At 43.6% G+C, this 13,983-nt stretch overlaps 1 protein-coding gene and 1 long non-coding RNA gene across 3 annotated transcripts in view; one reads left to right on the top strand and one right to left on the bottom strand.

The window, feature by feature from the left end:
• TSPAN7 (tetraspanin 7) overlaps positions 1 to 13,983 on the top strand; it is a 92,053-nt gene that overhangs the window by 34,427 nt on the left and 43,643 nt on the right. The gene's annotated exons all lie outside the window — the stretch shown is intronic.
• Positions 1,339 to 4,576, bottom strand: LOC128821040 (uncharacterized). Of its 2 annotated transcripts, XR_008441009.1 has the most exons (3): positions 3,801 to 4,576; positions 3,210 to 3,308; positions 1,339 to 2,874 (listed from the first exon to the last, which is right to left on the bottom strand). It is a non-coding gene; the product is annotated as an uncharacterized LOC128821040 (long non-coding RNA). The 2 variants fall into 2 exon arrangements; XR_008441008.1 differs by having other exon boundaries at positions 3,210 to 4,576.

Genomic DNA, 13,983 nt, shown 5'->3' with positions numbered 1-13,983 from the left:
TAGCTCCTGCAGGCTCCTTCCCAAAAAAAATCCTCAATAAAATCAGAAATAGCACCGTATCTCCAGGTGGGTTTTTTTTATGCCTCTAGCCTTTTCTCTAGCCTTTGCCCTTCCCTGTGGTTTATTGCTTTCCCAAAATAGGTTTCCTGGGAAAAAAATTTTCCGCTAGATTCACTCTGAAGTCAGAGTGACAAGCTGTTTATTTATTTAATTGGTTTTATGTTCCAACCAATAAATTAATCTTCTCTGTGTTTGATTTTTGAGCAAGCAAAGCTAAAAGAAGGGGCAATGCATACCAGAGATGCGGGGTTCTCTTTTTCATGTTTTATCTGCTCTTTTCTTTAAATAAAAAGTTTAATTAAGCCTGTGTTTCTCATTACAGTCTGTGTAAATGTAGCACTTAGAGAACATGAACTGGGCTTGAGAACTGTTTGCTGTTCCTGTGTAGCTCATCATTTTCTTTAAAAGAACAATTCCTGCCTATAATAATTTTGTTATCCCAGTGTATTTACCTTTTGCATCTTCATACATGGCTCTTGGAGGTTTTCCTGGTGTTCTGACAGCCTGAGCTTCCCCAGCACTCAGACTGTTTATTTCTCACAAGCTTCTGAAACTGCATTAGAGTTTTTTTTCTTACTTTTTGAATCTACATTTGTTTTTTTATGCATCATAAGCCACAGTGCTCACAGTTGTGTGTACAGCCCATCTGCACACAAAACAAGAATGAAATATGTAGGGTTCATTAGTCATACGTGGTGAATGGCTTGAAATGTTTAATTAAAGAAAAAATACAAAAGGCCCAGTGAATCAGATGTTCACAGACTAATGGAGGTGGGGAAAAAAACTTTGTGAATTATCTCCTATTTAAATGTAGGCTCCTTCATTTGCCTACAGTTAGTTCCCACCCATGTTTTTTTTGCAACAATGATCAGTCAGTAAAATATATTACATCCTCAACTTTTTATTTCTTATGGAAATTCTGCTATGCTAATTATTTTGCTTTGATGTTAGGTCTTTTGTCCTAAATCTATTTTAAAGCTAAGCATTGCTGGATTCTACAATGTACCTTTGTTTAAGAATGTAACACCCATGTATTTTCTAGCAGTGCCATGGTTGTTTTGTCTTAGAACTGAAGCTTTGGAAAAGTCTCTTGCCACTTAGGATGGGTCCATTCCCACTTAATTCTTATGAACTAGCTTACAAATACAAACTGGTGACATCCTTGCTAATCAGCCCTTGCAAGATTTAAAAAAAAAAAAACAAACCAACCAAACAAAACCAAAAAACAACAACAAAAAAACCCACAAAGAAAAAGCAAGTGCTTTATGTCTCTTGTCATTGCTGTTAAATTTGCATGTATTTTTAAACCTTTCCTGACGATTCATGCTTCTTGTGAGCTTCTCATCAGTGGCGAAGCTGAGCAGAATAGAGGTTATTTCAGCTAATTACAGGGTGACATTATAGCTTGAAATGGAGGTTGAGGAATGAACAAGCACTTTGAGTGCTCTGCCCATATTCTGTTCTGTGCAGGCATGTTAATAGCTGTATCTGTTAGTATATTTTTAAGGCTGTGTTCAGTCTCAATAGGGTGATGTTTGTCTGTGGGCCTCCCTCTCAGTCTGTTTGTGCCCAGTGTATTTGTGACAATGCCTGCACTGTGTCTGTGCCCTGAGCCGAATGGATGGCTTGTGAAGGCGACTGAGATGTTAGGCTGGGCTGTCAGTGATGCTCTTCATTTGTATTCTGCTCAGGGGGCCAAGCCACTGAGGAGGAGACGTGCCAGAGTGCTTTCCTTAGGAGAGCCCCTGCCTTCTTTAATTGTCCTTTGCACTTCTTTACCCCAGTGAACCTTTCTCTTTTGAGGTATAACCATTTCTGCAGCACGGAACTCGGCTTTAGATGATGAAACAGATAGGATGTGCAGCACCTACAGACCAGTGAGTTGTTTGGGGCTGGTTTATTTTTGGCTGTGAAATGTTGCATTAGGAAACAGAGAGCTGCATTGAGAGCATCTGGTGCCTGCCCTCTTCCAGGCTGAGAGGGGGGTTTTGTGTGGGCAGGGAAATGTGAAGTACATTGTGGGACTATGGCCTGTGCAGAGCTGCCTCTGAAGCAATAGCCAGCTCAGCTTTTTAGGGAATGGCACATGCTTTTGGAAACCCCTGAATGAGAAGTTCCCAAAGTACTGTTGTTTTAAACCAAAAATGTTGGGTTTGCCCTAAGTCTAAAAGGCTGCTCGTTTGAGACCTGACATGCCAGTGCAGTGTGTTTCTCCTAAAATGGTGCAGTGATGCATCCTCAGTGCTGAGGGGATGTGCAGACGAGTGCAGTGTCCTCACCTGCTCTGCTGGCCTTTGGGGAGAAGGAAGGATGTTTTAACAATATGAGGTAATTTTGTTACTGAATTAATGATCACCTTCCTGTTCAAGATCTTCTGAGTTTGTTCTGTGGTTTTCTGGAAGAGGAGGGTGCTGGTTTTACATCCTGTCATTTTCCATCCTTCCTTGTTTTAACTGCAGCAGTTTCCAAGTCTCTTGTGCCGTGGTCCTGCTGCTGATGCAGCACATCCCCATGGCAGGAGAAACCAGCACCCCTGAGCGATTCCTTGTGCTCCACACTGGCAGAGCCAGGCTGCTCCAGCTCCTCTCCTGGCAGACAGTGATTAATGTAAAGTTCAACAGCACCAACTTTCATCTTCTGCCACGTGAGTTGTCCCCACCAGCAAGAGAAAGGTCTGACTGTTCTGCTGTGGGCTGCAGTCTGTGTTGCTGTCCACATGCTGGTGTGACTTTTCTCTCCTCTATCCTTCCTGCAGTTCCCTTTTGCCCTCTGCCCTTGGAGACTTCTGTGTAAAGGTGAGATCAAACAGTCACCCTGAAAGGAAAACACAGAACAGAGAAAAGGCAGTTTTGGTGAGGATTGCAGGTCATGTGTCAGGTCGAATCAGTCCCTGATGGAGACAGCAAAGAAAATGTAACATTGCAAGAGCAAACGTGGTTTTGCTGAGGAAAGGTTTGTGGCTGGTTTTGATTGCTTCAGGGTCATCTGCATGGATGCCTACAAACCCTCTCTGCACTTAAACTCATGTGGTGCCAAACTCTTTCAAGTGAGGAAAATGAAGATCAGGAGGAGGTTGCTGGACACTGGCCAGGGTGAGTGCCTGACCATTTGTGTGAGCCAAGTCAGGAACAGGACAAAGCAGCTCCTACCTTGGTATCCCAGGGAATGCCATGACGTGAATGAAGATGCCCATTTCTTGTACTGTACTATTTTTTTCCTCTGAGGCTCCTATTGTCTGTCCCCTTGTCCTGGAAGACAAAGATCTAATTCTAGATTTTGACAGTCACAGGTAGAATCACAGTCAGTTGCATACCAGGTGTATATTCCTAAAGGAAACTGTTTTCTCCATCCCACTTCCCTGGTATTTTTTGTATGTGCTGGAAGCAAAGTCTTGGTTTCTTCTAGAGTTTCACCAGCTTTGGTTTGGTGAGCACTGCAGGAGACTGGCTATGATGCTGCCAGTACTAGCAAAAGAGGAAATTCTTCTACTTGTGAAGGCCTGGTAACCCAAAGAAAGTTCAAACAAACCTAGCAAACACTGTACCCTGAAGCCATGCTAAACCAGCACACGTTATGGCAGAGCAAGCCCTTATCTTCCTGACCTATGAATGAATAAAACTGCCTCCTAATTTCAAAACAAAGAGAAAAGTAACAGAAAACCAGTTATTTATTGTATTTTAGTGGGATTTTAGTGGATTCTGTACAAAGAGCTAGAACAACCATGCAGTAAATCCTGTTACCTCTTTTCCTTCATTGTTGATGGATGCAGGGAAGCAAACTGAAAAGCAAGTGAAGCAAGGTAGAAATAGCAGCTGGGACTGTTTGGTGCCTAATGTATTTGGAACTGAGTATCAGGAAGAGAGGTCCCAGCATTCTCTGAACAGAGTGGGGTGATCTGCTGAAGTCCCAAAGCACTGTTGTTCCCAAGCATTTCACATTTGTTCTTGTTGCAGCAATCACCACGACAGTGGAATTTTCTTATGTAATTAGAAGGAATGTGATCACCTTCAACCCTGGGAGCAAATGAGCTTCTGCAGCAGCAGCTCCCATTCATGTGTGCACTGCATAGCAAGGGGAAGAGGAATACAATGGATTTTATGTGTCTAAGCAGAACACAGTCTGCAACTGGAAATGCCACTTCTAGAGAAGCAATTTTATGTGCTGGTGACTGGACATTTTTCATGTGAAATTAAATTCCTCTTGGCCCTGCTGCATATTGGGGTTTGGATTGATGAGTAATTTCTCACAAATCTGTGCATCATCTCTGTTTTGCATCTTCCCTTTCTGCTGCTCCCAGCACTGCAAATTGATGGCAAGAAGAGAGCATGACTCAATTTGTTACTTGTTAAGCCTTCTGGTTTTATCTCATATAGAAATTTTGCTATTTGAAAGTTAATCTTTCAACCATAACTAGACCTGTGCAAAATTGATAAACAGGTGAAGGAATCACCCTGTCCCAGCAACAGGCCAACAAATATAGTCTATGGTACTGCCTGTGAATTAATATTTTAATCAAGTGAAGTGGGTAGCTTGGGTTTGCTGAGGCAATTGTTGGAGTAAAGGATCAGCTTTCTGTTTCCCATTATTTTCAGCAAGCTTAGGAAGACAATCTGGAGTTAAACAGGCAATCTTCCCCAAAATGCTGTCCTGACTGCAAGCTTTCCAGATCCTTAAGCTTGATCTCACTCCCTCTTTCTCATACTTTAACTTCTGACTAGACTGAGCCTCTGATGCAGATGTCAGCATGTTCCCAATTATTATGGCAATGTCCTTGAGTGGAGCCATCTCCAGTCAGAAAAATCTGTAGAGTTGAATATAGCAAAGTGCTATTTCAACTCAAGTTTGGCTTTCTTCCAGCTGACATAGCATTTGTTCCCAAAGTCAATTCCAGGACAATTTTTTTTTTTTTTTCAGTTTTCTCTTTTTTCTCCTTTCTTTGTTCCTTCCCCCCACAGCCATTTCAGGGAAGAGAAGTCTCATAAGAGAAGTCAGGGAAGAGAAGTCACAGATGTATTGGCATCTGAAAGACACAGCTGAATATGAATTCATATTTTTCAGTTGATGTTTTGTGCCATTTTTATCAGAAATATTTTTCACAGGCTCATCTAGGAGAGGAGGGGGGATATCTGAATGCAATTCATTTGGAATTTTCATATTTAGAAGTTTGCCCTTCTTCCCTCTTAGAGATAGCTGAGTCGTCTGACTGGCCATAATGTATCTTTTGGCATTACTGCACTGAAAAACAGAAAAATGTCTCTGTTCTTGCCTGATAATGCTCCTTTGCTATGAAGAATTTTTGCCAGAATCAACCCATCTTGTATTGTCGTGTGAAGTTTCCAGAATAATAATGGACGCTGACTTCCAAATATTTAGAGTTCTCTAATTAGAAGAAATTATCTCTATGCTCCACAGTAGGGGAATTGTGTATGCCTTCCTTGCCCTCCCAGCCCCAAGGGGGCTGGAATGAACGCTGGGGTGTAAGAAAGCAACTCCTGTAACCCTGCAAAAGGCCCATGAGCTGTGGGACAGCACTGCCCTGGCTTTGTAATGTTTTCCAGAGAGGCCATGCCCCACCAGGAAAGAGCCCAGTGCAAACGGGCAGATCCCAAACCTGAAATGTAATCTGAAGGGTTCTGCTTTTCTTACTTGCAAGAAGCTAAGCCTGATATTCCAGTGAGGATATTACCTGAGCTGTTCCTGTCTGGAAGTTCCCCAAGTTGTGTCTTGAAAAAAAAAAAAAAAAAAAAAAAAGGGCTCTGGATCCAGAGCTAATGGCACATCTTTCAAAGAAGTGTTTCTCTAAAAATATGCTGACGTCCCATATGGAATAACATCAATGAGAACCCTGAAGCATCATTTTGGGATGCTCTGCTCCCTTGTGTAGTAAAGGTTATAGCCAAAATCTTTTTAGAAGAGAAATGTAAAATCTGTCTGAGACCTGCCAGTGCTGTGCAGCATCTTCTCTGGCTGCACTGATCAGGAGGTTTCTGCAAGTGTCAGCATGGGTTTCTGGCTGAGGAGCTGGGTACACAGGTGACTGTTTCAGTGCACACAGACAAATCATCTTGTATTGATTACCTGCACAAGAAATGTCACAATTGCAGCCCTGAGCTAGCCCAGAGGGTGCCTGCCCAGCCAGCACAGAGCATAGCCTTTATCCCAAAACAGGTGTTGATCATGGGCCGTTGTCTCTGTTGACTCTGCTGGGGGCTGAGAGTGATATGTGGCTGAAATTTCTCTTCTTCTGCTAATCCTATGTCAGCTGAATCATGCCCTTAGTAGAAGGCACTTCCATGCCATCACATTGACCAGACAGCACAAATCATTTGTGATTTAATGGTTGGTATTGATGAGGTACTCAATGCATGTAAACTTCACTGAGGTTTGTGGTAGCTCTTATGGTTATAATATTGTTGTAGCTCTTAGTGCTTACAGTTGTACAGCTTGAGGTTCATGGAAAACTGGGAAAAAATGGGATGGGGGGAGAATGCTACGAGATTGCCAAATTTCCTCTTCCCGCTCCTGGGTATGATCAACAGTGCTTCAGTGATGCACCACTGCTGTTAATTTACCCTGTGTTTGGAGAACTCTGAATAAAATCTATTCCTGTGCTTTGTTATCACTATATGTAGTTTTTATAATGTTTGATCCGAATCATTCTTGCTCCAATTTCAGCCCATTACTCCTTATCTGCTGTGGTTATGAAGAACAGATCGTTCTATTGACTTTTGTAGCACGTTTCTATGTACATAGCAGTCCATTATCACCCTGCTCATAACATTCTCCTCACTAGATAAAAACAATGCCATTTGCTGTAATGCCTCCTGACAAGTCCTATTTTCTAGATGTTTTTCCTGGTTTTTGTACTCTTTTCCTTTGGTCCCCTTTTATTTACTTAAAGTACTCGGTGTGGGAGACAATTCTTCATCCAAGGGCTTAGAAAGCTGAGCAGAGAAGAAGAATTACTTATATTGTCAGTGATGTGGGCTCCTGTATTTAGTAATCCCAGCTTGTTCAGCTTTCATAACAGTATGACTTCACCAAGGCATGTTCCCCTTATAGCCTGCTACACTCCAAATCTTCCTCTGAAGAGCTGTTGTCTGAACAGTCAGAACAGTTTTCCCCAACCTCTCTTTGTTGGTTGCTCCTGAGTGCCTGTAGTAACTATACTTCTGGCCGTGTTGAATTTCAAAGCATGTCTTCAAATGATGAAATAATCTCATTTAATCTTGTCCTCTGGTGTAATTGCGTTCCCTTCAGACTTATGTGCTGCAAATTTTAATAAGCATGCCCTCTACTTCCTCCTCTCCTTCACTAATGTTAGCAGGGCATAGAATCAAGAAAAAAAAAAAATAGAAACCTACTTGAGATCTCTTTTTGCTTCTACAGTGTCCTATCAATGACACCCATGTGGGTCCTCCATTTGTTGCTGGTTTCATCAAGACTGTGCTTCCTTGGTTGCTTATTGGAACATCTGTGAGTGCAACATCCAAGGAAGTGTGGCTATACATGAAGTAAAAACTATAACAATATTTTTGTACAGAGGTATCTGGAGCCTTCCTGCAGAAGTGAAAACTCATGGGCTACTGATATACTCTCTTCCTCTTCAGTTTGGTTATAGTCAAGTTGAAACAGCGAGTGATTGTCCAAAACAATGGGGGTGTAAGTGCAGTTTCCTCACATGAAAATCTTCATATAAGAAAAAAATCATGCAAAGAAGTGTAAATCAGTCATAAACATAAGGATTTTGGAAGCTGGGAAGTAGCAGACATTGGAATGGCCATACTCCTGGCTTTAAATGTTCAAAACCAGGTAACTAGGTGCTGACATTCAGGAAGATTGGCACTGAAAACTCCCATGTTAAAAGGCCCCATAGACTTGAAAGCTAAATTATTTCACAGACTGAAGGCAAATGTAGGTTCAAGTGCTATGCAGGTCCCCAAATCCCTTGCCAGTGTGGGGGTTTTACAGTAGGTTCTTTTCATAGTACTTTTGCACTTCTCCATGTGTGACAGCTGGGGAGAATGGAGATGGGGTGTGTGGCACCGACAAGTGCTCACACTGAAATAATCCTGAGAAGAGTCTTCGTGCCACTTTCTCTTTGGGTTTCTGATGAGCACAGCAGATGTCTGCAGGGATGGGAGATGCAGGCTCCTGCTGTGAAAGACTGTAATAATGAGAAGCATTTGATGAGCTGACTGTGTTTCATTCTTACTGATGAGTTGATACTTTAAGTATACAAATTATTACAGCAACTTTGATCAGATTTAGTTTAGGTGCAACTAGAATTGATTCCAAGAGAGGCAGCTTGCGTGGATAGAAAAGTAACAAAGATGTGCTATCTCGTTGGCTTTATTTTTCATTCCTTCCTCATCCCTGTTTCCCCATCTACTTAGCACTGATTTTATGTTAAGTATCTCTTCAGAATTGTCTTGTTCAGTCTTGTTCTTGTTGCAGTCTTTAATGTTTAAGGTTGTATGGCATCATTTTGGTTGCCTGGTTATCACAAGTATAGGGAAAACAGTCTTCTTGTTAAATGTGAGTCTTACAGAGATACTCTGGCAGAGCCAAATTGCAAATCCATGTGTGCCTTGTTGCCTGGCTCTGTATGGAAAGGAACCTGGGAGACCTGTACAGGGTGAGAAATGCAGAGGCTGGGGCTAGTGCTGCCCTTCAGAGCAGTCATTGGGGCTGGTGGGCTGGAACACTTCCAGGAAAAGGGCACTGATACCAAAGTATCTTCACACATCGCTGCTAATACTGGGAAGGAAAGTGCCTGAGGGAAGGACAAAACTCTGTAAACAACTCTGAGATGGAAATACGTGCAGCAGCCCTTTGGGTTGCTTTGACCGAGGGCAGGCCAGCAGGAAGTCTGTAGCAAGCTGTTGCTTTCTCCAGGTCAAGGAAAACATTTGAGGAATAACCTCTCCATTTTATTTTGCTTCTCATTCTTGGGAAACAGTGGGGGTTGGAGAGTAAATGTGCAGCAGTTACCGTTTCGTGGCCTGTGCCCCAGGGAAGGGGGTGCGGCCTGGTAGCTGTGCTGCTCTCCGGTCACCTGCCTTCCTGTGGAAACTGCAGCAGGCAGCAGGTGCCTGCCAGCTCCGACAGCTCTGGCTCCTCTTCCTCCGAAAGATTCCCCAGATCCGGAGTGACTTGGAATACATATGCCTTTCTCCGTGCCATCACTTGCCCTGAGCTTGCTTACATCAAGAAGGGCCAGGTGCTCCCTGTCACGGCTGGAGGAGCTGCCGTGGGCCAGCACCCCCAGAGCCGGCGATGGCTCCTGCGCCGCTCCCAGCGCGGTCGGCCGGCAGTGAAACGGTGGCCGTGAGGTGGAGGGGGCAGGAGCGGGTCATTTTTGGAGAGCTGCTGGTGAATGTGTCACGGAGCTGCTGCCTTCACACGGCCCCAGCAGGCAGCAGCGGCCGCCCTGCCGTGAGCCCAGCGCTATAATTAGCTGGTGGCAATCAGCAGCCGCTTGCTGCTGTCACAGGGGCTCAGGCTGACTGGAGCAGTGAATGCGCAGAGCTGCGGCGCTCGTGCTTTAATGCCTGTGTTTTCCCCGTGCCAAAGCCAGCTGACTTTTCAGCCTGGATTTCGGCCTGATTTGCAGCTTTATTTTTGTAATTCAGGAGTGGATTGGTCTTTGCTTTCCCCAAGTAAATTCTGGGAGATATGCTGAAGCATTAACAGGCCTGACAGATATTTCTGTGCAGCCCCTTGAATTTACAGGAAGCTTTCATCAATGTAAAGACCTTGTTGATTGGAATATGTGCAGATACATCTGTGGAAACAGCCTCAGTACATCCCTTTAACCCATGTCCTTGCCATGTTAGCTCACTCTGCTTGAATCACTTGGGAATACAGGAACCCTTACAGGGTTTGAAGTTCTGTTTTCTGAAGGCATTTCTTTATGTCGGAAGATCCTGGGTGTTTTTTAGCTAAGATTGCTCTCAGCACTGATTGATTGGCAAAATTATGTATCCCCCTGACCTCCTGACTTGCATAATCTACCTGAGGAGGATAGAGATGGTGCACACCACCAAATGTTTCTGTGGGAGCCAAAGCTAGGAAAGGAGGATACCACATTCTGTTCACTCTATTTTTATTTACAACATGACAAGCCAGGACATCAAGGTTTGTACTGGCTTTTAATAGATTTTGGGAATGCAGTTAACTTCAGTTGCTCTCAGTTAAGGTACCTGCCTGCTCTGGCACACTATCCATTTCCATTATTTTGTTCAGTGGTGGTAGGAAATGTGCTTCCCCCTCTGAAAACTGTCTCTGTACATAAAGTTTGGGGTTTTTTGCTGGTATGTCAATCTACAGTATAAGCACTTCTCTGGCAGTTTTTAAGAGCTTGACTGTGGGAAGGGAGAATGAGGTCTCACATCTTGGTGAGCGGGGTAGGATCCAGAAGTCTGCATTACGTCAGACTGAGCAAGACTGATTTTGACCTGATTCTATCAAACTCAAGTGCTGGCAGTCGGAGCTGGATACATGAACTCCTTTTGGTGCCTGCAGTTGCAGGGTACGATCAGCCTGCCCTGCATTTGGGTAGAGAGCTGGACAAACAGTGTCTGGAAGTAAACTGGGCACTAACAAACTTGGGGACTTCTTTTTTAAGTGTGGGTTTTTCCTCAATCTATCAAATAAGTTCAAGATTGCTTATTGAAAGATTTGGGGTGTGCCCTGATAACCCTCCTCTGCAGCTGTGATCAGCCCTTGGAGCACAGCTCTCCAGGCTTCGCCTTTAATTCAAATTACTGGTTTGCATGGAGTCTCCTCTAATGCCTTCCTGCAGCCTCCTGCTCTCCCACGCAAGGATAAAGCCATTTCTGTGAAAAGCCCACAGCAAACTCAGCAGGTCTGTGCCTGGATCTCTGTGGTGAGGCTCTGAACCACTAATCTCTCCTGTGGTTGCTGATGTGCATTTGGAAGAGTGAAATTACATCATAAGGCTTTCAAACGACTGTGCAGTCTTACCTTTCACAGTCAAAAGTTTTTTCTTCAAATCCATACATATATTAGAATCCTGGGCATCTTGTTTGTACCCATCTCTTCCCCTTTGTCTGCCCCCTTTCATGAGTTACTCACTGATTTATAAATAAGTAAGGATGCAAGTACATTTTGGGAGATTTTTTATATGTTGTTTATAGAATAAATTTGTTTGGTACAAAAGATAGCTCTAGAAAGCATTTGGCATCAGATAACAAGACTGCAATCCTAAGGACCTGCTTCACACCCAAGCTGCCATAACCTGAAGGAATTTTTAGGAGGCAGTACTGCTTGCAGTGTGTGATACTAGAAGTGTCTGCTGCCTGATGTACTGTGGAACTAATGCACAGCCTCAGTGGCTGTATTTATAGCATGCAACAGCCAAATCCACAACAGCAAGCAGAACTGCTCTTCAGTGTCGTGGGATTTCCTCAGTGTTCTGGCTTAACAGAAGGATGGGGACATCTCCTCACTGAGATATTTGGAACTCAAGCCCTCCGAAGCAATTTTCATGAGGCTGTCATGTGCTGTGTGTACCGAGTGTTTTATGCCAAGGCTGGCACAAACCAATTTGTTGCTCTGTTTACCTTGTACTCCGTACTGTACTGTGTTCCAGAGAAGAAGGGAAAGCATTGAGTCTGCTGCTCTCATCACCTGGGAGAGGGATTATGACGGGAAGCAGAGCATCCACTGGAGCTGGAGCTGCTGCCCATGTATCTGCTGCTCACATAACTGATAATCCCCTACGTTCAGCGCGAAGCATCCGGAACAAAGTGCTGCCCACGCCGCTCCCCTGCTGACATCCATCGTTCCAGTTCCCATCTGCTCACGGGTTTCCAGGGCATCAGCTGTGTTCCCAGCTGCTGGTCCTCTTCACGGACCACCCAGGTCCTGGGACAGGCTTCCTGAGGAGCTGCCCACTAATCCAAGCCCTAAGGGCTGGCAGATTGCCCCTTCAAAACACAGCTCCTTAGATTTTTGTACTTGGATGTCGATGTGTGTGTATAGTCATTGAATGCAATGTATAAAATCATGCATGCAGAGCTCCTACAAAAAGTAATTAATTTGCCATATGCTATTGGCCACTTCACCAGGCTTCCCTCTCTTCACCTGATCTCTTTCAGCCCTGTTTCAGCCTTGAGTGTCTTTAAGCCTTAGAGGCGTTTTTCAGTCACTCAATCTGCCATAGAAACATTTTTCTCCTCTGGATCTCCAAGTTTCTCTGCCTGAAGGGAGTCAAAGGTGTAATTTAAGCAGCCATAGCTTTGAGCATGTTCTTGGCCTGCTCCTCAACAAGATGTGCACTGCAAGAGAAGTGGGAATTTTCCCCTTCCCCTGGGACTTGTAGCACTTCCATCTTACTTTGGAAAGGACCCAAGATACCAATTTTTAAAATTCTTACTCTCATTACAGGAAAGTGTAAGTGTTCTACATCATGTAACAGACTTCAGCATGCTCCAAGCCTTGTATCCATCATATTGAAGGGATACAAAAAACTAGCTGTGGTAGGATTTGAAAAGACGTCTGAAGCATTTCTGGAAAGGTGACATATGGATGATACAGGGTAGCTCTTTTTTAACATTTCTATCTCGCCATCCAAGTCCAATTGTGGCTTCACCACCTGTGAACAATCCACGGTTTCAATCTCCTGCTGCAGTCACCTTGTATGCCCTTCCTCCCCATCACATATTCCAATTCCTGCTCTCAGACTCTGCTACAGAGTGACTTGAAGGGACTCTTCAATTTTGGCAGGAACAGTGTGGCTGCTATAGAGCCTCCAATGCATCCTTCTGCATTTTATTCATCACTGAAACAGGATTTGGAGAGGGTGGGGATTCTGAATAAAATTTGTAAAATTTTGCTGCCAACAGGATGATAATTAAATGGAGAAGATAGCAGTACATGTAAAAATATTGTTACATGTGCACAAAGCAGGGCTGATCTTAGTGTTGGAAGCTGGGTGTTTCTGAGTCGTGTGCCTTTAAGACCTACATAATGCTGTTACATTACCTTAGGGTTTTTCTTTTGAATTTCCAGCTTCAGAAAACCAAGCTTGATTTTCCTTTTTTCCTTCCATCCCCTGACGATGCTCTCAAAACCTGGGGCTGTTTATTTGAAAGAAGACTCCCTGCATGTAAGATATTACGGTGTGATAAGGCAGGTTGCAGTAAATAGGGGTAGAATCATGTGGACATCCCTGTCAGAGCTGCCATGGCCGGGTGACTGTCACCTCCCCTTTACAACGCCAGCTCCGTGATTTAGGGCAGCACAACTAATTTTTCTCTATTGCTCCCTGACATCTCGTGGCAGCACCAGGTAATGCAGTTAATTGCTTAAAATATTGCCAAGAGAGTCGCTCCGACTTGAGATTTTTAATCTTCAGTAACTCTGCTGGAAAAGAAACTAACTTAGCTGTTGGTGTTGTGTTTTGGAGTGATTTTCCCCCCCTGGGGAAGAACACTTCTCTAAGGAAGGATTTTGAAGAGGCCAGACCTTCCAATAAATTGGGGGTGTGTATATATATATATATATATATATATATATATGTGTGTGTGTGTGTGTGTGTATATATATATATATATATATGTATGTGTGTATATAATGTTATACATTAAATTCTTGCACTCACATGGTGCATTCTGTTTTAAAATGTTTCCAGTGAAATTTCACTGGGAACTGCTTTGATGCTTGGAGAGGAAGAGGTTGATGATAGCAAATGCTGCAGAAGAGCTGAATGCCGTTGGCTGGCTCTTTGATATTTTCTTGCTCTAACACTTAATTCCCCAAAAGAGTTAGAGTTCGCTGGTTACCTTTGAGAAAAAGGCCAAGTCTGGGAACAAAATTATGCTGCATTCTGAGCTAGAAAGAAACATACTTTTGCTAGAAACAACTGAGTATTTTCTATTTCTTTCCTTTCCTCCC

Source organism: Vidua macroura, chromosome 2, assembly GCF_024509145.1.
Source record: "Vidua macroura isolate BioBank_ID:100142 chromosome 2, ASM2450914v1, whole genome shotgun sequence".
NCBI lineage: Eukaryota > Metazoa > Chordata > Aves > Passeriformes > Viduidae > Vidua > Vidua macroura.
Note: the sequence above shows the minus strand (reverse complement) of the source record. Positions and strands in the feature narration are given on the sequence as shown.